Below are 23,952 nucleotides of genomic sequence, written 5' to 3' on the forward strand. Positions count from 1 at the left end.
ATCTCTTTATCATAAAATTCCACCAAACTATTAGGGTTTGTACGAGTGGAATTTCCAAAACATGCATAACAAAACTTTGGTGTTCATTTTTGTTGCGTAAAAATTATTTTCTCACTTACATTTATTATATTTTTCAATTTTTTGCATACATAAATTCTTAAATTTTCATTTTGTTGTGATCTATTTGCCTTATCTTTTTGTTAACGAGAAAAATGGGTGAGTGAAAACTCATGCTTGGATTTGAAAAAATATTGAACAACCAAAATAGAAATGCACAAATGCAGAGAGAGATGATTCGAAAAAGTATCTGTGATTTTTAAGGATTGTAAACTCTTTTAGTTTTTTATATATTGGGTTTTGCAATCATCGGAAGAGGGAGGTGAGGCAATTTTAACTGAGGGTTGACTCCCAAATCAAAAGTCATTTGTAACAAAAATTATAGCCGTTACACATCCTTAATGGATAAAAACATTTACAAAGGTCTATGATTGTTAGGCCCGCTTTTTGTAAAATAGGCAAAAAGTGGGTTGTTTGGCTCTGGTAAATATCCCATCGCTCGTAAACTTGAGAAGGTAATTTTTTCTACTCGAAATTTTTGGATCATTAGGTGTTTTGCATCTTCAACATATTTCAGGCATGCATATCCCCCACATTTAGAACATGTTAGGATCAATGAGCAATCTCTTTCTTACAAAATTCCACCAAGCTATTAGGGGTTGCACCAGTGGAATTTCCCAAACATTGATAACAAAACTTTGGTGTTCATTTTTAGTGCTTGAAATAATTTTCCTCACTTACATTTATTATTGTTTTCTGTTTTTTGTATACTTAAACTATAAAATTTTCATTTTGTTGTGATCTATTTGTCTTATTTTTTTGTTTAAGAGAAAAATTTGAGAGTGAAAACTCAAGTTTGGATTTGAAAAAAAATTTAACATCGAAAATGGAAATACACAAATGCTGAGAGAGATAATTCCAAAAATTAAATGTGATATTTAAGGATTTTAAAATCTTTTATTTTTTTATATATTGGGTTTTGCAATCATCGAAAGAGGGGGGTGAGGCATTTCTAACTATGTTTTGACTCCCAAACCATAAGTCATTTCTGAAAAATATTTTAGCCGTTAGCCATCATTAATCAATCAAAACATTTACTATGATCTATGATTGTTACGTCTGCTTTTTGTAAAATTGGCAAAAAGTGAGTTGGTTAATTCTGGTAAATATCCCACCGCATGTTAACTAGAGAATTTAATTTTTTCTTCTCCATGAAGTTTTGGATCGTTAGGTCATTAGGTCATTTGCGTCTTCAACATGTTTTAGGCTAGCATATCCACCTCATATAAAACATATTAGGATAAATTAAAAATCTCTTTATTAAAAAATTCCACCAAACTATTAGTGGTTGTACTAGTGGAATTTCCCAAACATAGATAAGAAAACTTTGGTGTTCATTTTTTGTGCGTGAAATAATTTTCTTCACTTACCTTTATTATAGTTTTAAATTTTTTGCATACCTAAACTCTTAAATTTTTATTTTTTTGTGATCTATTTGCCTTATCTTTTTGTTTACAAGAAAAATGGGAGAGGGAAAACTCAAGTTTGGATTTGAAAAAAAATTGAACATCCAAAATGGAAATGCGCAAATGCTGAAAGGGATAATTCAAAAAAGTATCAGTGATTTTTTAGGATTGTAAACTCTTTTAGTTTTTTATTTATTGGGTTTTGCAATCATCGAAAGAGGGGCGAGGCATTTTTAATTGATTGTTGACACCCAAACCATAAGTTATTTGTAACAAAAATTATAACTGTCACACATCATTAATCGATCAAATTATTTACGATGATCAATGATTGTTTGGTCCGCATTTTTTAAAATAGGCAAAAAGTGTGTTGTTTGGCTCTAGTAAATATCTCACCAGACGTTAACTTGAGAATTTTAATTTTTCTACTTCTTGAAATTTTTGGATCATTAGATAATTTGCATCTTCAACATGTTTTAGGCATGCATATCAACAATATTTAAAACTCACATAAACACTAAAATTTTCATTTTGTTCTGAGATATTTGTCTTTTCTTTTTGTTTACGAGAAAAATGGGAGAGTGAAAACACAAGTTTGGATTTGAAAATAATTTGAACATCCAAAATGGAAATGCACAAACGCTAAGAGAGATAATTCCAAAAAGTATCTGTGATTTTTAAGGATGATAAACTCTTTTAGTTTTTTATATATTGGGTTTTGCAATCATAGGAAGAAGGGGGTGCGGCATTTTTAACTGTGTGTTGACTCCCAAACCATATGTCATTTCCAACAAAAATTATAGCCATTAAATATCATTAATTGATCAAAACATTTACGGTGATGTATGATTGTTAGGTCTACTTTAAGTAAATTAGGCAAAAAATGGGTTGTTTGGCACTGGTAAATATCCCATTGCACGCTAACTTGAGAATTTAATTTTTTCTACTCGAATATTTTGGATCATTAGGTCATTTACATCTTCAACTCATTTCAGGCATGCATATCCACGACATTTAAAACATGTTAGGATCAATTAGAAATCTCTTTCTGACAAAATTCCACCAAGCTATTAGGGTTTGTACTTGTGGAATTTCCCAAACATAGATAACAAAGCATTGGTGTTCATTTTTTGTGCGTGAAATAATTTTTCTTCTCTTACATTTATTACAGTTTTCCATTTTTTGCATACATAAACTCTAAAATTTTCATTTTGTTGTGATCTATTTGACTTAACTTTTTGTTAACGAGAAAAATGGGAGAGTGAAAACTCAAGTTTGGATTTGAAAAAATATTGAACAGACAAAAAACAAATGCACAAATGCAGAGAGAGATGATTCCCACAAGTATCTAGGATTTTTAAGGATTGTAAACTCTTTTAGTTTTTTATATATTGGGTTTTGCAAGTGTCGAAAGAGAGAGGTGAGACATTTTTAACTGAGTGTTGACTTCCAAATCATAAGTCATTTCTAACAAAAATTATAGCCATTACACATCATTAATCGATAAAAACATTTAGGATGATCTATGATTGTTAGGCCCGCTTTTTGTAAAATTGGCCAAAAGATAGTTGGTTGACTCTGGTAAATATCCCACTGCACGTTAACTTGAGAATTTAATTTTTTCTACTACTTGAAATTTTTGAATCATTTGGTCATTTGCATCTTCAACATGTTTGAGGCATGCTTATCCACCACATTTAAAACATGTTAGGATCAATTAGAAATCTCTTTCTCATAAAACTCCAGCAAACTGTTAGGGTTTGTACTGGTGAAATTTCCAAAACATGGATAACAAAACTTTGGTGTTCATTTTTATTGCGTGAAATAATTTTCTCACTTACATTTATTATAGTTTTCAATTTTTTGCATACATAAATTCTTAAATTTTCATTTTGTTGTGATCTATTTGCCTTTTCTTTTTGTTAACGAGAAAAAATGGGAGAGTGAAAACTCATGCTTGGCTTTGAAAAAATATTGAACATCCAAAATAGAAATGCACAAAAGCAGAGAGAGATGTTTTGAAAAAGTATATGTGATTTTTAAGGATTGTAAACGCTTTTAGTTTTTTATATATTTGGTTTTGCAATCATCGGAAGAGGCTGGTGAGGCATTTTTAACTGAGTGTTGACTCCCAAATCAAAAGTCATTTGTAAAAAAATTTATAGCCGTTACACATCATTAATCGATAAAAATATTTACAATGGTCTATGATAGTTAGGCCCGCTTTTTGTAAAATAGGCAAAAAGTGGGTTCTCTGGCTCTGGTAAATATCCCACCGCTCGTAAACTTGAGAAGTTAATTTTTTCTACTCGAAATTTTTGGATCATTAGGTGTTTTGCATCTTCAACATGTTTCAAGCATGCATATCCACCACATTTAGAACACGTTAGGATCAATTAGCAATCTCTTTCTTACAAAATTCCACCAAGCTATTAGGGATTGCACCAGTGGAATTTCCCAAACAAGGATAACAAAACTTTGTTGTTCCTTTTTAGTTCTTGAAATAGTTTTCCTCACTTACATTTATTATTGTTTTCAATTTTTTGCAAACATAAACTCTAAAATTTTCATTTTGTTGTGATCTATTTGCCGTATCTTTTTGTTTACGAAAAAAATTGGAGAGTGAAAACTCAAGTTTGGATTTGAAAAAAAATTTAACATCAAAAATGGAATACACAAATGCTAAGAGAGATAATTCAAAAAGTATCTGTGATTTTTAAGGATTGTAAACTCTTTTATTTTTTTATATATTGGGTTTTGCAATTGTCGAAAGAGGGGGGTGAGGCACTTTTAACTATGTTTTGACTCCCAAACCATAAGTCATTTCTGAAAAATATTTTAGCCGTTACCCATCATTAATCAATCAAAACATTTACTATGATCTATGATTGTTACGTCCGTTTTTTGTAAAATTGGCAAAAAGTGAGTTGGTTGATTCTGGTAAATATCCCACCGCATGTTAACTTGAGAATTTAATTTTTTCTTCTGCATGAAATATTGGATCATTAGGTCATTTGCATCTTCAACATGTTTTAGGCTAGCATATCCACCACATATAAAACATATTAGGATCAATTAAAAATCTCTTTATTAAAAAATTCCACCAAACTATTAGGGGTTGTACAAGTGGAATTTCCCAAACATAGATAACAAAACTTTGGTGTTCATTTTTTGTGCGTGAAATAATTTTCGTCACTTACATTTATTATAGTTTTCAAATTTTTGCATACATAAACTGTTAAATTTTCATTTTGTTGTGATCTATTTGCCTTATCTTTTTGTTTACAAGAAAAATGGGAGAGGGAAAACTCAAGTTTCGATTTGAAAAAAAATTGAACATCCAAAATGGAAATGCGGAAATGCTGAAAGGGCTAGTTCAAAAAAGTATCGGTGATTTTTAAGGATTGTAAACTCTTTTAGTTTTTTATATATTGGGTTTTGCAATCATCGAAAGAGGAGGGCGAGGCATTTTTTAACTGATTGTTGACACCCATACCATAAGTCATTTCTAACAAAAATTATCGCCGTCACACATCATTAATCGATCAAAACATTACGATGATCGATGATTGTTTGGTCCATATTTTTTAAAATAGGCAAAAAGTGTGTTGTTTGGCTCTGGTTAATATTCCACCGGACGTTAACTTGAGAATTTTATTTTTTCTACTTCTTGAAATTTTTGGATCATTAGTTAATTTGCACCTTCAACATGTTTCAGGCATGCATATGAACCATATTTAAAACTCACGTAAACTCTAAAATTTTCATTTTGTTATAAGATATTTGCCTTTTTCTTTTTGTTTACGAGAAAAATGGGGGAGTGAAAACACAAGTTTGGATTTGAACATCCAAAATGAAAATGCACAAACGCTAAGAGAGATAATTCCAAAAAGTATCTGTGATTTTTAAGGATTGTAAACTCTTTTAGTTTTTTATATATTGGGTTTTGCAATCATAGGAAGAAGGGGGCGCGACATTTTTAACTGAGTGTTGACTCCCAAACCATATGTCATTCCCAACAAAAATTATAGCCATTACACATCATTAATCAATCAAAATATTTACGGTGATGTATGATTGTTAGGTCCACTTTAAGTAAAATAGGCAAAAAATGGGTTGTTTGGCACTGGTAAATATCCCATTGCACGCTAACTTGAGAATTTATTTTTTTCTACTCCTCAGAATTTTTGGATCATTAGGTCATTTACATCTTAAACTCGTTTCAGGCATGCATATCCACGACATTTAAAACATGTTAGGATCAATGAGAAATCTCTTTTTGACAAAATTCCACCATACTATTCGAAGTTGTACTTATGGAATTTCCCAAACATAGATAACAAAACATTGGTGTTCATTTTTTGTGCGTGAAATAATTTTTCTTCTCTCACATTTATTACAGTTTTCCATTTTTTGCATACATAAACTCCAAAATTTTCATTTTATGGTGATCTCTTAGACTTAACTTTTTGTTAACGATAAAAATGGGAGAGTGAAAACTCAAGTTTGGATTTGAAAAAATATTGAACAGCCAAAAAAGAAATGCACAAATGCAACGAGAGATGATTCCAACAAGTATCTGTGATTTTTAAGGATTGTAAACTCTTTTAGTTTTTTATATATTGGGCTCTGCAATCATCGAAAGGGAGAGGTGAGGCACTTTTAACTGAGTGTTGACTTCCACATCATAAGTCATTTCTAACAAAAATTATAGCCATTACACATCATTAATCGATAAAAACATTTACGATGGTCTATGATTGTTAGGCCCACTTTTTGTAAAATCGGCAAAAAGTGGGTTGTTTGGCTCTGGTAAATATCCTACCGCACGTTAACTATGATTTGACTCCCAAACCAAAAATCATTTCTGAAAAATATTTTAGCCGTTACCCATCATTAATCGATCAAAACATTTATGATCATCTATGATTGTTACGTCTGCTTTTTGTAAAATTGGCTAAAAGATAGTTGGTTGACTCTGGTAAATATCCCACCGCACGTTAACTTGAGAATTTAATTTTTTCTTCTCCTTGAAATTTTGGATCATTAGGTCATTTGCATCTTCAACCTGTTTTAGGCTTGCATATCCACCACATATAAAACATGTTAGGATCAATTAGAAATCTCTTTCTTATAAAATTTCACCAAACTATTAGGGGTTGTACCAATGGAATTTCCCAATTGAGGATATCAAAACTTTTGTGTTCATTTTTAGCGTGTGATATAATTTTCTTCAATTACGTTTATTATAATTTCCAATTTTTTGCGTATATAAACTCTAAAATTTTCTTTTTGTTGTGATCTATTTGCCTTATCTTTTTGTTTACAAGAAAAATGGGAGAGTGAAAACCCAAGTTGGATTTGAAAAAAAATGGAACATCCAAAATGGAAATGTACAAACGCTGAGAGTGATAATTGAAAAAAGTATCTGTGATTTTTAAAGAAAGTAAAATATTTTATTTTTTTATACATTGGGTTTTGCAATCATCAGAAGAGGGGGACGAGGCATTTTTAACTGAGTTTTGACTCCCAAACCATAAGTCATTTCTAACAAAAATTATAGCAGTTACACATTAATAATCGATAAAAACATTTATGATGATCTTTGATTTTTAGGTTCGCTTTTTGTAAAATGGGGAAAAAGTGGGTTGTTTGGCTCAGGTAAATATCCCACAACACGTTAACTGGAGAATTTAATTTTTTCTACTCCTTGAAAATTTTGGATCATTAGGTCATTTGCATCTTCAACATGTTTCTGGCAAGCATATCCACCACATTTAAAACACGTTAGGATCAATTAGAAATCTCTCTCTTATAAAATTCCACCATGCTATGAAGGGTTGTACTAGTCGAATTTCCCAAACATGGATAACAAAACTTTGGTGTTCAATTTTAGTGCGTGAAATAATTTTCTTCACTTACATTTATTATAGTTTTCAATTTTTTGCATATATAAACTCTAAATTTTTCATTTTGTTGTGATCTTTTTGCCTTATCTTTTTTTTACTGGAAAAATGGGAGAGAGAAAACTCTAGTTTGTATTCGAAAAAAAGTTGAACATCTAAAATGGAAATGCACAAATGCTGAGAGAGATAATTCCAAAAAGTATCAGTGATTTTTAAGGATTGTAAACACTTTTAGTTTTTTATATTTTGGGTTTTGCAATCATCGGAAGAGTGGGGCGAGGCATTTTCAAGTGATTGTTGACTCCCAAACCATAAGTCATTTGTAACAAAAATTATAGCTGTCACACATCATTAATCGATCAAAAAATTTACAATGATCAATGATTGTTATGTCAGCATTTTTTAAAATAGGCAAAAAGTGTGTTGTTTGGCTCTGGTAAGTATCCCACCGGACGTTAACTTGAGAATTTTAATTTTTCTACTCCTTGAAATTTTTGGATCATTAGACAATTGGCATCTTCAACATATTTCAGGCATGCATATCCACCACATTTAAAACTCATGTAAACTCTAAAATTTTCATTTTGTTGTGAGCTATTTGCCTTTTCTTTTTGTTTACGAGAAAAATGGGAGACCAAAAACAGAAGTTTGGATTTCAAAAAAAAATTGAACATCCAAAATGGAAATTCACAAATGCAGAGTGAGATGAGTCCAAAAAGTATATTTGATTTTTAAGGATTGTAAACTCTTTTAGTTTTTTATATATTGGGTTTTGCTATCATTGGAAGAGGTGAGGTGAGGAATTTTTAACTGAGCTTTGACTCCCAAACCATAAGTCATTTCTAATAAAAAATATAGCCTTTGCACATTATTAATCAATCAAAACATTTACGATGATCTATGATTGTTAGGTCCGATTTTTGTAAAATAGGCAAAAAATGGGTTGTTTTGCTCAGGTTAAAATCCCACAACACGTTAACTTGAGAATTTAATTTTTTCTACGCCTTGAAATTTTTGGATCATTAGGTCATTTGCATTTTCAACATGTTTGAGGCATGCATATCCCCCACATTTAAAACATGTTAGGATCAATTAGAAATCTCTTTCTTATAAAATTCCACCAAACTATTAGGGGTTGTACCAGTGGAATTTCCCAAACATGGATAACAAAACTTTGGTGTTCATTTTTATTGCATGAAATAATTTTCTCACTTATAATTATTATATTTTTTAATTTTTTGCAGACATAAATTCTAAAATTTTCATTTTTTTGTGATCTATTTGCCTTTTTTTTTTGTTTATGAGAAAATGTGAAAGTGAAAACTCAAGTTTGGAATTGAAAAAAAATTTAACATCCAAAATGGAAATGCATAAATTCAGAGAGAGATAATTCATAAAAGTATCTATGATTTTTAAAGATTGAAAACTCTTTTAGTTTTTTATATATTGGGTTTTGCAATCATAGGAAGAAGGGGACGCAGACTTTTTAACTGACTGTTGACTCCCAAACCATAAGTAATTTCCAAAAAAAAATTATAGCCGTTACACATCATTAATCGATCAAAACATTTATGATGATCTATAATTGTTAGGTCCTCTTTAAGTAAAAAAGGCAAAAAGTGGGTTGTTTGGCACTGGTAAATATCCTATCGCACGTTAACTTGAGAATTTAATTTTTTCTGCTCCTTGAAATTTTGGACATTAGGTCATTTAAATCTTCAACTCATTTCAAGCATGTATATCCACCACATTTAAAAAATGTTAGGATCAATTAGAAATCTCTTTCTTAAAAAATTCCACCATACAATTCGGGGTTGTACCAGTGGAATTTCCCAAGCATTGATAACAAAACTTTGGTGTTCATTTTTAGTGTGTGAAATAATTTTCTTCACTTAGATTTAATTTAGTTTTTAATTTTTTGCATACATAAAATATAAAATTTTCGTTTTGTATTGGTCTATGTGCCTTATCTTTTTGTTTACGAGAAAAATGGAAGAGTGAAAACTCAATTTTGGATTTAAAAAAAAATTGAACATCCAATAATGAACTGCACAAATGCTGAGAGAGATAGTTCTAAAAAGTATCTGTGCTTTTTAAGGATGTAAACTCTTTTAGTTTTTTACATATTGTGTTGTGCAATCATCAGAAGAGGGGGCGAGGCATTTTTAACTGAGTATTGACTCCCAAACTATAAGTTATATCTAACAAAAATTATAGCTATAACATGTCATTAATCGATCAAAACATTTATGATGTTCTGTAATTGTTAGGTCCACTTTTTGTAAAATAAGCAAAAAGTGGGTTGTTTTGCTCTGGAAAATATCCCACCGCTCATTAACTTGAGAATTTAATTTTTTCTACTCCAAATTTTTGGATCATTAGGTCATTTGCATCTTTAACATGTTTCAGGCATGCATATCTACATTTAAAACATGTTAGAATCAATTAAAAATCTCTTTCTTATAAAATTTCCGTAAGCTATTACGGGTAGTACTTGTGGAATTTTCCAAACAAGGATAACAATACCTTGATGTTCATTTTTAGTGCGTGAAATAATTTTCTTCACTTACATTTATTTTAATTTTCAATTTTTTGCATACATAAACTCTAAAATTTTCATTTTTTTTGTGATCTATTTACCTTTTCTTTTTGCTTACAAGAAAAAAGGGAGAGAGAAAACTCAAGTTTCGATTTGAAAAAAAATTGAACATCCAAAATGGAAATGCACAAATGCTGAGAGACATAATTCCAAAAAGTATCTGTGATTTTTAAGGATTGTAAACACTATTAGTTTTTTTATATATTGGGCATTGCAATCATCGGAGGATGAGGTGGGGAAGGGGGGGGGGGGGGGGGGGGGGGGGTGGGGGGAAGGCATTTGTAACTGATTGTTGACTTCCAAACCATAAGTAATTTCTAACAAAAATTATAGCCGTTACACCTCTTTAATCAATCAAAATGATTGTTAGGTCCGCTTTTTGTAACATGGCCAAAAAGTGGGTTGTTTGGCTCTTGTAAATATCCCACCACACTTTAACTTGAGAATTTAATTTTTTCTACACCTTGAAATTTTTTGATCATTAGGTCATTTGCATCTTCAACATGTTTCAGGCATGATATCGACCACATTTAAAACATGTAAGGATCAATTAGAAATCTTTTTCTTACAAAATTCCACCAAGCTATTAGGGGATGTAAGAGTGGAATTTCCTAAACATGGAAAACAAAACTTTGGTGTCCATTTTTAGTGTGTGAAATAATTTTTCTTCACTTACATTTATTATTGTTTTCAATTTTTTGCGTACATAAACTCTTAAATTTTCATTTTGTTGTGATCTATTTGTCTTATCTTTTTGTTTACAAGAAAAATGGGAGAGTGAAAACTCAAGTTTGGATTTGAAAGAAAATTGAACATCCAAAATGGAAATGCACAAAAGCTGAGAGATATAATTCAAAAAGGTATCTATGATTTTTATGGAAACTAAACTCTTTTAGTTTTTTATATATTGGGTTTTGCAATCATTGGAAAGGGGGGGCAAGGCATTTTTAACTGAGTGTTGACTGCCAAACCATAAGTCATTACTAACAAAATTTCTAGCCATTACACATCAACAATCGATCAAAACATTTACGATGATAAATGATTGTTAGGTCCGCCTTTTGTAAAATCAACAAAAAGTGGGTTGTTTGGCTTAGGTAAATATCCCACAACACGTTAACTTGAGAATTTAACTTTTTCTACTCTTTGAAAATTTTGGATCATTAGGTCATTTGCATCTTCAATATGTTTCTGGCAAACATATCCACCACATTTGAAACATGTTAGGATCAATTACAAATCTCTTTCTTATAAAATTCCACCAAGCTATGAGGGGTTGTACTAGTGGAATTTCCCAAACATGGATAACAACACTTTGGTGTTCATTTTTAGTGAATGAAATAATTTTCTTCACTTATATTTATTATAGTTTTCAATTTTTTGCATACATAAACTCTAAATTTTTCATTTTGTTGTGATCTTTTTGCCTTATCTTTTTGTTTACGGGAAAAATGGGAGGGAGAAAACTCTTGTTTGGATTTGAAAAAAAAATATAACATCAAAAATGGAAATGCACAAATGCTGAGAGATAATTCCAAAAAGTATTAGTGATTTTTAAGGATTGTAAACTCTTTTAGTTTTATATATATTGGGTTTTGCAATCTTCGGAAGAGGGGGCGAGCCATTTTTAACTCATTGTTGACTCGCAAACTATAAGTCATTTCTAACAAAAATTATAGACGTCACACATCATTAATCGATCAAAACATTTACGATGATCAATGATTGTTTGGTCCGTGTATGGTAAAATAGGCATAAAGTGTGTTGTTTGGCTCAGGTAAATATCCCACCGGATGTTAACTTGAGAATTTTAATTTTTCTACTCCTTGAAATTTTGGATCATTAGATAATTTGCATCTTCAACATGTTTCAGGCATGCAAAATCTAAAATTTTCATTGAGCTATTTCCCTTTTCTTTTTGTTTACGAGAAAAATGGGAGTGTGAAAACTCAAGTTTGGATTTGAAAAGAAATTGAACATCCAAAATCGAAATGCAAAAATGCTAAGAGAGATAATTCCAAAAAGTATCTGTTATTTTTAAGGATTTTAAAATCTTTTAGTTTTTTATATATTGGGGTTTGCAATCATCGGAAGAGGTGGGGTGAGGCATTTTTAACTGAGGGTTGACTCCCAAACCATAAGTCATTTCTAACAAAAAAATATAACCGTTACACATCTTTAATCGATAAAAAAATTTACGATGATCTATGATTGTTAGGTCCGCTTTTTTAAAAATAGGCAAAAAGTGGGTTTTTTTCCTCAGGTTAAAATCCCACCGCACGTTAATTTGAGAATTTAATTTTTTCCACTCCTTGAAATTTTTGGATCATTAGGTCATTTGCATCTTCAACATGTTTCAAGCATGCATATCCACCACATTTAAAACATGTTAGGATCAATTAGAAATCTCTTTCTTACAGAATTCCACCAAACTATTAGGGGTTGTACCTGTGGAATTTCCCAAACATTGGTAACAAAACTTTGATGTTCATTTTTATTGCGTCAAATAATTTTGTCACTTACATTTATTATAGTTTGCAAATTTTTGCATACATAAATTCTAAAATTTTCATTTTGTTGTGATCTATTTGCCTTATCTTTTTGTTTACCAGAAAAATGGGAAAGTGAAAACTCAAGTTTGGATTTGAATAAAAATTGAACATCCAAAAGGGAAATACACAAATGCTGAGAGAGATAATTCATAAAAGTATCTATTATTTTTAAGGATTGTAAAATCTTTTAGTTTTTTATATATTTGGTTTTGCAATCATAGAAAGAGGGGGGCACGACATTTTTAACTGAGTGTTGACTCCCAAACCATAAGTCATTTCCATAAAATATTGAAGCCGTTACACATCATTAATCGATAAAAACATTTATGATGATCTATGATTGTTAGGTCCGCTTTAAATAAAATAGGCAAAAAGTGGGTTGTTGGGCACTAGTAAATATCCCATCGCACGTTAACTTGAGAATTTAATTTTTTCTACACCTCAAAACTTTTGGATCATTATGTCATTTACATCTTCAACTCGTTTCAGGCCTGCATATCCACCACATTTAAAACATGTTAGGATCAATTAGAAATTTCATTCTTATAAAATTACACCTAGCTATTAGGGTTTGTGCTAGTGGAATTACCTAAACATGAAAAACAAAACTTTGGTGTTCATTTTTAGTGCGTGAAATAATTTTCTTCACTTAGATTTATTTTAGTTTTCAATTTTTTGCATGCATAAAATCTAAAATTTTCTTTTTGGTAGAGTGAAAACTCAAGTTTGGATTTTAAAAAAAATTTCACATCCAATATGGAAATGCACAAATGCTGAGAGAGATAATTCCAAAAAGTAAATGTGATTTTTAAGAATTGTAAACACTTTTAGTTTTTTATATATTGGGTTTTGCAATCATTTGGGATGCATTTTTAACTGATTGTTGACTTCCAAACCATAAGTCATTTCTAACAAAAATTATAGCCATTACACCTCATTAATCAATCAAAACATTTGCGATGATCTATGATTGTTAGGTTTGCTTTTTGTAACGTGGGAAAAGAGTGGGTTGTTTGGCTCTGGTAAATATCCCACCGCATGTAACTTGAGAATTTAATTTTTTCTACTCCTTGAAATTTTTTTATCATTAGATGATTTTCATCTTAATAATGTTTCAGGCACGCATATCCACCACATTTAAAATATGTTAGGATCAATTAGAAATCTCTTTCTTACAAAATTCCATCAAGCTATTAGGGGTTGTACCAATATAATTTCCCAAACATGGATAACAAAAATTTGGTGTTCATTATTAGTGCGTGAAATAATTTTCTTCACTTACATTTATTGTAGTTTTCAACTTTTTGCATATGTAAATTTTCATTTTGTTGTGATCTATTTACCTTATCTTTTTGTTTAAGAGACAAATGGGAGAGTGAAAACTCAAATTTGGATTTGAAAGAAAATTGAGCATCCAAAAAGGAAATGCACAAATGTAGAGAAAAATAATTCATAAAAGTATCTATGATTTTTATGGATTGTAAACTCTTATAGTTTTTTATATATTGGCTTTTGCAATCATCGGAGGAGGGGGGGAGGCATTTCTAACTGAGTGTTGACTCCAAAAGCATAAGTCATTTCTAAATTATAGCCGTTACACATCAATAATCGATCAAAACATTTACGATGATCTATGATTATTAGGTCGGCTTTTTGAAAAATAGGCAAAAAGAGGGTTATTTGGCACTCGTAAATATCACACCGCATGTTAACTTGAGAATTTAATTTTTTCAAGTCCTTAGAAAATTTTGGATCATTAGGTCATTTGCATCTTCAAGACATTTCTGGCATGCATATCCACCACATTTAAAACATGTTAGGATCAATTAGAAACTCTTTCTTATAAAATTCCACCTAGCTATTAAGGGTTGTATTAGTGGAATTTCGCAAACATGGATAACAAAACTTTGGTGTTCATTTTCAGTGCGTAAAATAATTTTCTTCACTAACAATTATTTTAGTTTTCAATTTTTTTGCATACATAAACTCTAAAATTTTCATTTTGTTGTGATCAATTTGCCTTATCTTTTTGTTTACAAGTAAAATGGGAGAGTGAAAAGTCAAGTTTGGATTTAAAAAAAAAATGAACATCCAAAATGGAAATGTACCAATGCTGAGAGAGATAATTCCAAAAAGTTTCTGTGATTTTTAAGGATTGTAAACTCTTTTAGTTTTTTATATATTGGGTTTTGAAATCATCGGAAGAGGGGTGACGAGGCATTTTTAACTGAGTGTTGACTCCCAACCATAAGTTATTTCAAACAAAAATTATAGTTGTTACACATCATTAATCGATCAAAAAATTTACGATGATGTATGATTGTTAGGTCCGCTTTTTGTAAAATAGGCAAAGCGTTGGTTGTTTGCCTCTCATAAATATTCCTTCTCATGTTAACTTGAGAATTTAATTTTTTCTACTCTTTGAAATTTTTGGATCATTAGATCATTGGCATCTTCAACATGTTTCAGGCATGCATATCCACCTCATTTAAAACATGTTAAGATCAATTGGAAATCTCTTTCTTATAAAATTCCACCAAGTTATTAGGGGTTGTACTAGTGGAATTACCCAAACGTGGATAAAAAAACTTTGGTGTCCATTTTTAGTGCGTGAAATAATTTTCTTCACTTACATTTATTATAGTTTTCAATTTTTTGCATACATAAACTCTAAAGTTTTCATTTTGTTGTGAAATATTTGCCTTATCTTTTTGTTTACGAGAAAATTGGGGGAGTGAAAACTCAAGTTTGGATTTGAAAAAAATTGAACATCCAAGATGGAAATGCACAAATGCTGAGAGTGATAATTCCAAAAAGTAACTTTGATTTTTAAGGATTGTAAACTCTTTTAGTTTTTTATATATTGGGTTTTGCAATCATCGCAAGAGGGGAGGAGAGGCATTTTAACCGAGTGTTGACTCCCAAACCTTAAGTAATTTCTAACAAAAAGTATTGCCTTTACACATTATTCATCGATCAAAATATTTACGATGATCTATGATTGTTAGGTACTCTTTTTGTAAAATAGGCAAAAAGTGGGTTGTTTGGCTCAGGAAAATATCCCATTGCGCGTAAACTTGAGAATTTAATTTTTTCTACTTGAAATTTTTTGACCATTAGGTCATTTGCATTTTCAACATGTTTCAAGCATGCATATCCACTACATTTAAAACATGTTAGGACCAATTACAAATCTCTTTCTTACAAAATTCCACCAAGCTATTAGGGGTTGTACTAGTGGAATTTCCAAAACATGGACAACAAAACTTTGGTGTTCATTTTTAGTGCGAGAAATGATTTTCTTCACTTACATTTAATATAGTTTTCAATTTTTTGCATACATAAACTCTAAAATTTTCATTTTTCAGTGATTTATTTGTCTTATCTTTTTGTTTACTAGAAAAATTGGAGAGGGAAAAATCAAGTTTGGATTTAAAAAAAAATTGAACATCCAAAATCGAAATGCACAAATGCTGAGAGAGATAATTCCAAAAAGTATCTATGATTTTTAAGGATTGTAAACGCTTTTAGTTTTTTAAATATTGGGTTTTGCAATCATCAAAAACGGGGAGTGAGGCATTTTAAACTATGTTTTTGACTTACAAACCATAAGTCATTTCTGACAAAAATTTTAGTCGTTACACATCATTAATTGATCATAACATTTACAATGATCTATGATTGTTACATTCGCTTTTGGTAAAATATGCAAAAGGTGAGTTGTTTGACTCAAGTAAATATCCCACCGCACGTTAACTTGAGAATTTAATTTTTTCTTCGCCTTGAAATTTTGGATCATTAGGTCATTTGCATCTTCAACATTTTCAGGCATGCATATCCACTACATTTAAAACATGTTACAATCAATTAGAAATCTCTTTATTTTAAAATTCCACCAAGCTATGAGGGGTTGTACTAGTAGAATTTCCCAAACATGGATAAAAAAAATTTGGTGTTCATTTTTGGTGTGTGAAATAATATTCTTCACTTACATTTATTATAGTTTTCAATTGTTTGCATACATGAACTCTAAATTTTTCATTTTTTGTGATCTATATGCCTTATCTTTTGTTTACGAGGAAAATGGGAGAGTGAAAACTCTAGTTTGGATAAGAAAAAAAATTGAACATCCAAAATGGAAATGCACAAATGTTGAGAGAGATTATTCAAAAATGTATCTCTAATTTTGAAGGACTATAAACTCTTTTAGTTTTTTAAATATTGGGTTTTACAATCATCGGATGAGGGGGAGTGAGGCATTTTTAACTGAGTTTTGACTCCCAAACCATAAGTCCTTTCTAACAAAAATTATAGCCGTTAGAAAACATTAATTGATCAAAACATTTACGATGGTCTATGATTGTTAGGACCATTTTTTGTGTAATAGGCAAAAAGTGGGTTGTTTGGCTTTGGTAAATATCCCACATCATGTTAACTTGAGAATTTAATTTTTTCTACTCCTTGAAATATTTGGAACATTAGATCATTTGCATCTTAAACTTGTTTCAGGCATGCATATCCACCACATTTAAAACATATTAGGATCAGTTAAAAATCTCTTTCTTACAAAATTCCCCCAAGCTATTAGGGGTTGTACTAGTGGAATTTCCCAAACATGGATAACAAACCTTTGGTGTTCATGTTTAGTGCATGAATTAATTTTCTTCATCTACATTTATTATAGTTTTCAATTTTTTGCAAACATAAAGTCTAAAATTTTCATTTTTTTGTGATCTTTTTGCTTTATGTTTTTGTTTACGAGAAAAATGGGAGAGTGAAAACTCAAGTTTGGATTTGAAAAACAATTGAACATCCAAAATGGAAATACACAAATGCTGAAAGAGATAATTCCAAAAAGTATCTGTGATTTTTATGGATTGCAAACTCTTTTAGTTTTTTTTATATATTGTGTTTTGCAATCATCGGAAGGGGGAGGGGGGGTGTGGGGGTGAGGCATTTTTAACTGTGTGTTGACTTCCTATCCATAAGTCATTTCTAACAAAAATTATAGCCGTTACACATAATTAATCGATCAAAATTTTTTAATGATCTATGATTGTTAGGTCTGCTTTTTGTAAAATAGGAAAAAAGTGGATTGTTTGCCTTTGGTAAATATCCCACCGCACGTTAACTTGAGAATTTAATTTTTTCTTCTCTTTGAAATTTTTGGATCATTAGGTCATTTGCATCTTCAACATGTTTCAGGAAAGTATATCCACCACATTTAAAACATGTTAGGATCAATTAGAAATCTCTTTCATATAAAATTCCACCATGCTATTAGGGGTTGTACAAGTGGAATTTCCCAAACGTGGATAACAAAAATTTGGTGTTCATTTTTAGTGCATGAATTAATTTACTTCACTTACATTTGTTATAGTTTTCAAATGTTTTTGCATACATATACTCCAAAATTTTCATTTTGTTGTGACCTATTTGCCTTTTCTTTTAGTTTACGACAAAAATGGGAGAGGGAAAAATAGTGTTTGGATTTGAAAAAAATTGAAAATCCAAAAAGGAAATGGACAAATGCTGAGAGAGATAATTCCAAAAAGATTCATTGATTTTTTAGGATTGTAAACTCCTTAAGTTTTTTGTATATTGGGTTTTTCTATCATCGGAAGAGGAGGGCGAGGCATTTTTAACTGAGTGTTGACTCCCTATCCATAAGTCATTTTTTACATAAATTATAGCCGTTACACATTATTAATTGATCAAAACAGTTACGATGATCTATGATTGTTAAGTCCGCTTTTTGTAAAATAGGCAAAAAGAGGGTTGTTTCTCTCTAGAAAATATCCCACCTCTCATGAACTTGAGAATTTAATTTTTTCTTTCCCTTGAAATTTTTGGATCATTAGGACATTTTCATCTTCAACATGTTTCAGGCATGCATATCCACCTCATTTAAAACATGTGAGGATCAATTAGAAATCTCTTTCTTATAAAATTCCACCAAGCTATGAGTTGTACTAGTGGAATTTCCCAAACATGTATAATAAAACTTTGGTGTTCATTTTTAGTGCATGAAATAATTTTTTTCACTTACATTTATTATAGTTTTTAATTTTTTGCATACATAAACTCTAAAATTTTCATTTTGTTGTGATCTATTAGAGTTATCTTTTTGTTTATGAGAAAAATGGGAGAGTGAAAACTCAAGTTTGGATTTGAAAAAAGTTGAATGTCAAAAATGGAAATACACAAATGCTAAGACATATAATTCAAAAAAGAATCTGTGATTTTAAAGGATTCTAAACTCTTTTAGTTCTTTCTATATTGGGTTTTGCAATCATCGGGAGAGGGGTGGCGAGTCATTTTTAACTGAGTGTTGACTCCCAAACTATAAGTCATTTCAAACAAAAATTATAGTTGTTACACATCATTAATCGATCAAAACATTTACGATGATCTATGATTGTTAGGTCCGCTTTTTGTAAAATAGGCAAAAAGTTGGTTGTTTGCCTCTGGTAAATATTCCTTCTCATGTTAACTTGAGAATTTAATTTTTTCTACTCTTTGAAATTTTTGGATCATTAGGTCATTTCCATCTTCAACATGTTTCAAGCACGCATATCCACCTCATTTAAAACATGCTAAAATCAATTAGAAATCTCTTTCTTATATAATTCCACCAAGCTATTAGGGGTAGTACTAGTGGAATTTCCCAAATATGGATAACAAAACTTTGGTGTTCATTTTTAGTGCATGAAATAATTTTCTTCACTTACATTTAATATAGTTTTCAATTTTTTTCATACATACACTCTAAAATTTTCATTTTGTAGTGATTTATTTGCCTTATCTTTTTGTTTACGATAAAAATTGGAGAGGGAAAACTCAAGTTTGGATTTGAAAAAATATTGAACATCCAAAATCGAAATGGACAAATGCTGAGAGAGATAATTCCAAAAAGTATCTATGATTTTTAAGGATTTTAAAATGTTTTAGTTTTTTAAATATTGGGTTTTGCGATCATCGAAAAAGGGGAGTGAGGCATTTTAAACTATGTTTTTCACTCCCAAACCATAAGTCATTTTTGAAAAAGAATTTAGCCGTTACACATCATTAATCGATTAAAACATTTACAATGATCAATGATTGTTACATCCGCTTCTGGTAAAATAGGTAAAAGGTGAGTTGTTTGACTGAGGTAAATATCCCATCGCACGTTAACTTGAGAATTTAATTTTTTCTTCTCCTTAAAAATTTGGATCATTAAGTCATTTGCATCTTCAACATTTTCAGGCATGCATATCTACCACATTAAAACATGTTACGATCAACTAGAAATCTCTTTCTTACAAAATTCCACCAAGCTATTAGGGCTTGAACTAGTGGAATTTCCCAAACATGAATAACAAAACTTTGGTGTTCTTTTTTAGTGCGTGAACTAATTTTCGTCATCTAAATTTATTATAGTTTTCAATTTTTGGCATACATAAACTCTAAAATTTGCATTTTTTTGTGATCTATTTGTTTTATCTTTTTGTTTAGCAGAAAAATGGGAGAGTGAAAACTCAAGTTTGGATTTGAAAAAAAATTCAACATCCAAAATGGAAATGCAGAAATGCTGAGAGAGATAATTCCAAAAAGTATCTGTGATTTTTAAGGATTGTAAACTCTTTTAAGTTTTTATATATAGGGTTTTCCAATCATCAGAAGAGGGGGGGGGGGGGGGGGGGGGGGGGGGGGGGGGCTTGGCTTTTTAACTCAGTGTTGACTTCCTATCCATAAGTCATTTCTAACAAAATTATAGCCGTTACACATCATTAATAAATCAAAACATTTTTTATGATCTATGATTGTTAGGTCCGTTTTTTTAAAAATAGGAAAAAAGTGGGTTTGCCTTTGGTAAATTTCCCACCGAACGTTAACTTCATAACTTAATTTTTTACACTCCTTGAAATTTTTTTATCATTAGGTCATTTGCATCTTCAACATTTTTAAGGCAATCATATCCACCACATATAAAACATGTTAAGATCAATTTGAAATCTCTTTCATATAAAATTCCACCATGCTATGAGAGGTTGTACAAGTGGAATTTCCCAAACATGGATAACAAAAATTTGGTGTTCATTTTTAGTGCATGAAATAATTTACTTCACTTACATTTATTATAGTTTTCAAATGTTTTTGCATACATATACTCCAAATTTTTCTTTTTGTTGTGACCTATTTGCCTTATATTTTTGTTTACGAGAAAAATGGGAGAGTGAAAACTCGAGTTTGGATTTGAAAAAAAATTGAATATCGAAAATGGAAATGGCCAAATCCTGAGAGAGATAATTCCAAAAAGATTCTTTGATTTTTGAGGATTGTAAACTCGTTAAGTTTTTTCTATATTGGGTTTTTCTATCATCGGAAGAGGGGGCCGAGGCATTTTTAACTGAGTGTTGACTCCCAATCCATAAGTCATTGCTTACAAAAATTATAGTCATTACACATCATTAATCAATCAAAACATTTACGATGATCTATGATTGTTAAGTCCGCTCTTTTTAAAATAGGCAAAAAGAGGGTTGTTTCTCTCTGTTAAATATCCCACCGCACGTTAACTTGGGAATTTAATTTTTTCTACTCCTTGAAATTTTTGGATCATTAGGTCATTTACATCTTCGACATGTTTCTGGCATGTATATCCACCACATTTTAAACATGTTAAGATTAATTAGAAATCTCTTTCTTATAAAATTTCACCAAGCTATTAAGGGTTGCACTAGTGGAATTTCCAAAACATCGATAACGAAACTTTGATGTTCATTTTTAGTGAGAGAAATAAAATAGTTTTAATTTTTTTGCATACATAAACTCTAAAATTTTCATTTTGTTGTGTTCTATTTTCCTTATCTTTTAGTTTACGACAAAAATGGGAGAGACTCAAGTTTGGATTTGAAAAAAAATTGAACATCCAAAAAGGAATACCACAAATGCTCAGAGAGATAATTCCAAAACATTTCCGTAATTTTTAAGAATTGTAAACTCTTTTAGTTTTTTTATATTGGGTTTTGAAATCATCGGAATTGCGGGGGGGTGGGGGGGGGGGGGGGGGGGGGGGGGGGGGAGGCATTTTTAACTGTGTGTTGACTACCAAACGATAAGACTGGGTTGTTTGTCTCTGGTAAATATCCCACCACACGTAAACTTGAGAATTTAATTTTTTCTACTTCTTGGAAATTTTTGGATCATTAGGTCATTTGCATCTTCAACATGTTTCAGGCATTCATATCCACCACATTTAAAACTTGTTAGGATAAATTACAAATCTCTTTCTTATAAAATTCCACCAAGCTATTAGGGGTTGTACTAGTGGAATTTCCTAAATATAAATAAGAAAACTTTTGTGTTCATTTGTAGTGCGTGAAATATTATTCTTCACTTACATTTATTATAGATTTCAAATTTTTGCATACATAAACTCTAAATTTTTTTTTGTTGTGATCTATTTGCAATTTCTTTTTGTTTACAAGAAAAATGGGAGAGTGAAAACTCAAGTTTTGATCTGAAAAAAATTGAACATCCAAAATGGAAATCCACAAATGCTAAGAGAGATAATTCCAAAAAGTATTCTTGATTTTTAAGGATGGTAAAACTCTTTTAGTTTTTTATATATTGAGTTTTGCAATCATCGGGGTGAGCCATTTTTAATTGAGTGTTGACTTCCATACCATAAGTTATTTCTAACAAAATTATAGCCATTACACATCATTAATCGATCAAAACATTTACGATGATCTATGATTTTTCGGTCTACTTTTTGTAAAATAGACAAAAAGAGAGTTGTTTGTCTCTGGTAAATATCCCCCAACACGTTAACTTGAGAATTTAATTTTTTTCAACTCCTAGAAATTTTTAAATCATTTGGTCATTTGCATCTTCAACATGTTTTAGGCATGAATATCCACCACATATAAAACATGTTAGGATCAATTAGAAATCTTTTTCTTATAAAATTCAACCAAGCTCTTTTGGCTTTTTAACTCAGTGTTGACTTCCTATCCATAAGTCATTTCTAACAAAATTATAGCCGTTACACATCATTAATAAATCAAAACATTTTTTATGATCTATGATTGTTAGGTCCGTTTTTTTAAAAATAGGAAAAAAGTGGGTTGTTTGCCTTTGGTAAATTTCCCACCGAACGTTAACTTCATAACTTAATTTTTTACACTCCTTGAAATTTTTTTATCATTAGGTCATTTGCATCTTCAACATTTTTCAGGCAATCATATCCACCACATATAAAACATGTTAAGATCAATTTGAAATCTCTTTCATATAAAATTCCACCATGCTATTAGAGGTTGTACAAGTGGAATTTCCTAAACATGGATAACAAAAATTTGGTGTTCATTTTTAGTGCATGAAATAATTTACTTCACTTACATTTATTATAGTTTTCAAATATTTTTGCATACATATACTCCAAATTTTTCTTTTTGTTGTGACCTATTTGCCTTATATTTTTGTTTACGAGAAAAATGGGAGAGTGAAAACTCGAGTTTGGATTTGAAAAAAAAATTGAATATCGAAAATGGAAATGGCCAAATCCTGAGAGAGATAATTCCAAAAAGATTCTTTGATTTTTGAGGATTGTAAACTCGTTAAGTTTTTTCTATATTGGGTTTTTCTATCATCGGAAGAGGGGGCCGAGGCATTTTTAACTGAGTGTTGACTCCCAATCCATAAGTCATTGCTTACAAAAATTATAGTCATTACACATCATTAATCAATAAAAACATTTACGATGATCTATGATTGTTAAGTCCGCTCTTTTTAAAATAGGCAAAAAGAGGGTTGTTTCTCTCTGTTAAATATCCCACCGCACGTTAACTTGGGAATTTAATTTTTTCTACTCCTTGAAATTTTTGGATCATTAGGTCATTTACATCTTCGACATGTTTCTGGCATGTATATCCACCACATTTTAAACATGTTAAGATTAATTAGAAATCTCTTTCTTATAAAATTTCACCAAGCTATTAAGGGTTGCACTAGTGGAATTTCCAAAACATCGATAACGAAACTTTGATGTTCATTTTTAGTGAGAGAAATAAAATAGTTTTAATTTTTTTGCATACATAAACTCTAAAATTTTCATTTTGTTGTGTTCTATTTTCCTTATCTTTTAGTTTACGACAAAAATGGGAGAGACTCAAGTTTGGATTTGAAAAAAAATTGAACATCCAAAAAAGAATACCACAAATGCTCAGAGAGATAATTCCAAAACATTTTCGTAATTTTTAAGAATTGTAAACTCTTTTAGTTTTTTTATATTGGGTTTTGAAATCATCGGAATTGCGGGGGGGGGGGGAGGCATTTTTATCTGTGTGTTGACTACCAAACGATAAGACTGGGTTGTTTATCTC

Source organism: Aristolochia californica, unplaced genomic scaffold (assembly GCF_029961685.1).
Source record: "Aristolochia californica isolate CCGP_79_NKW_82.1479 unplaced genomic scaffold, dmAriCali1.0.hap1 SCAF_6, whole genome shotgun sequence".
Lineage (NCBI taxonomy): Eukaryota > Viridiplantae > Streptophyta > Magnoliopsida > Piperales > Aristolochiaceae > Aristolochia > Aristolochia californica.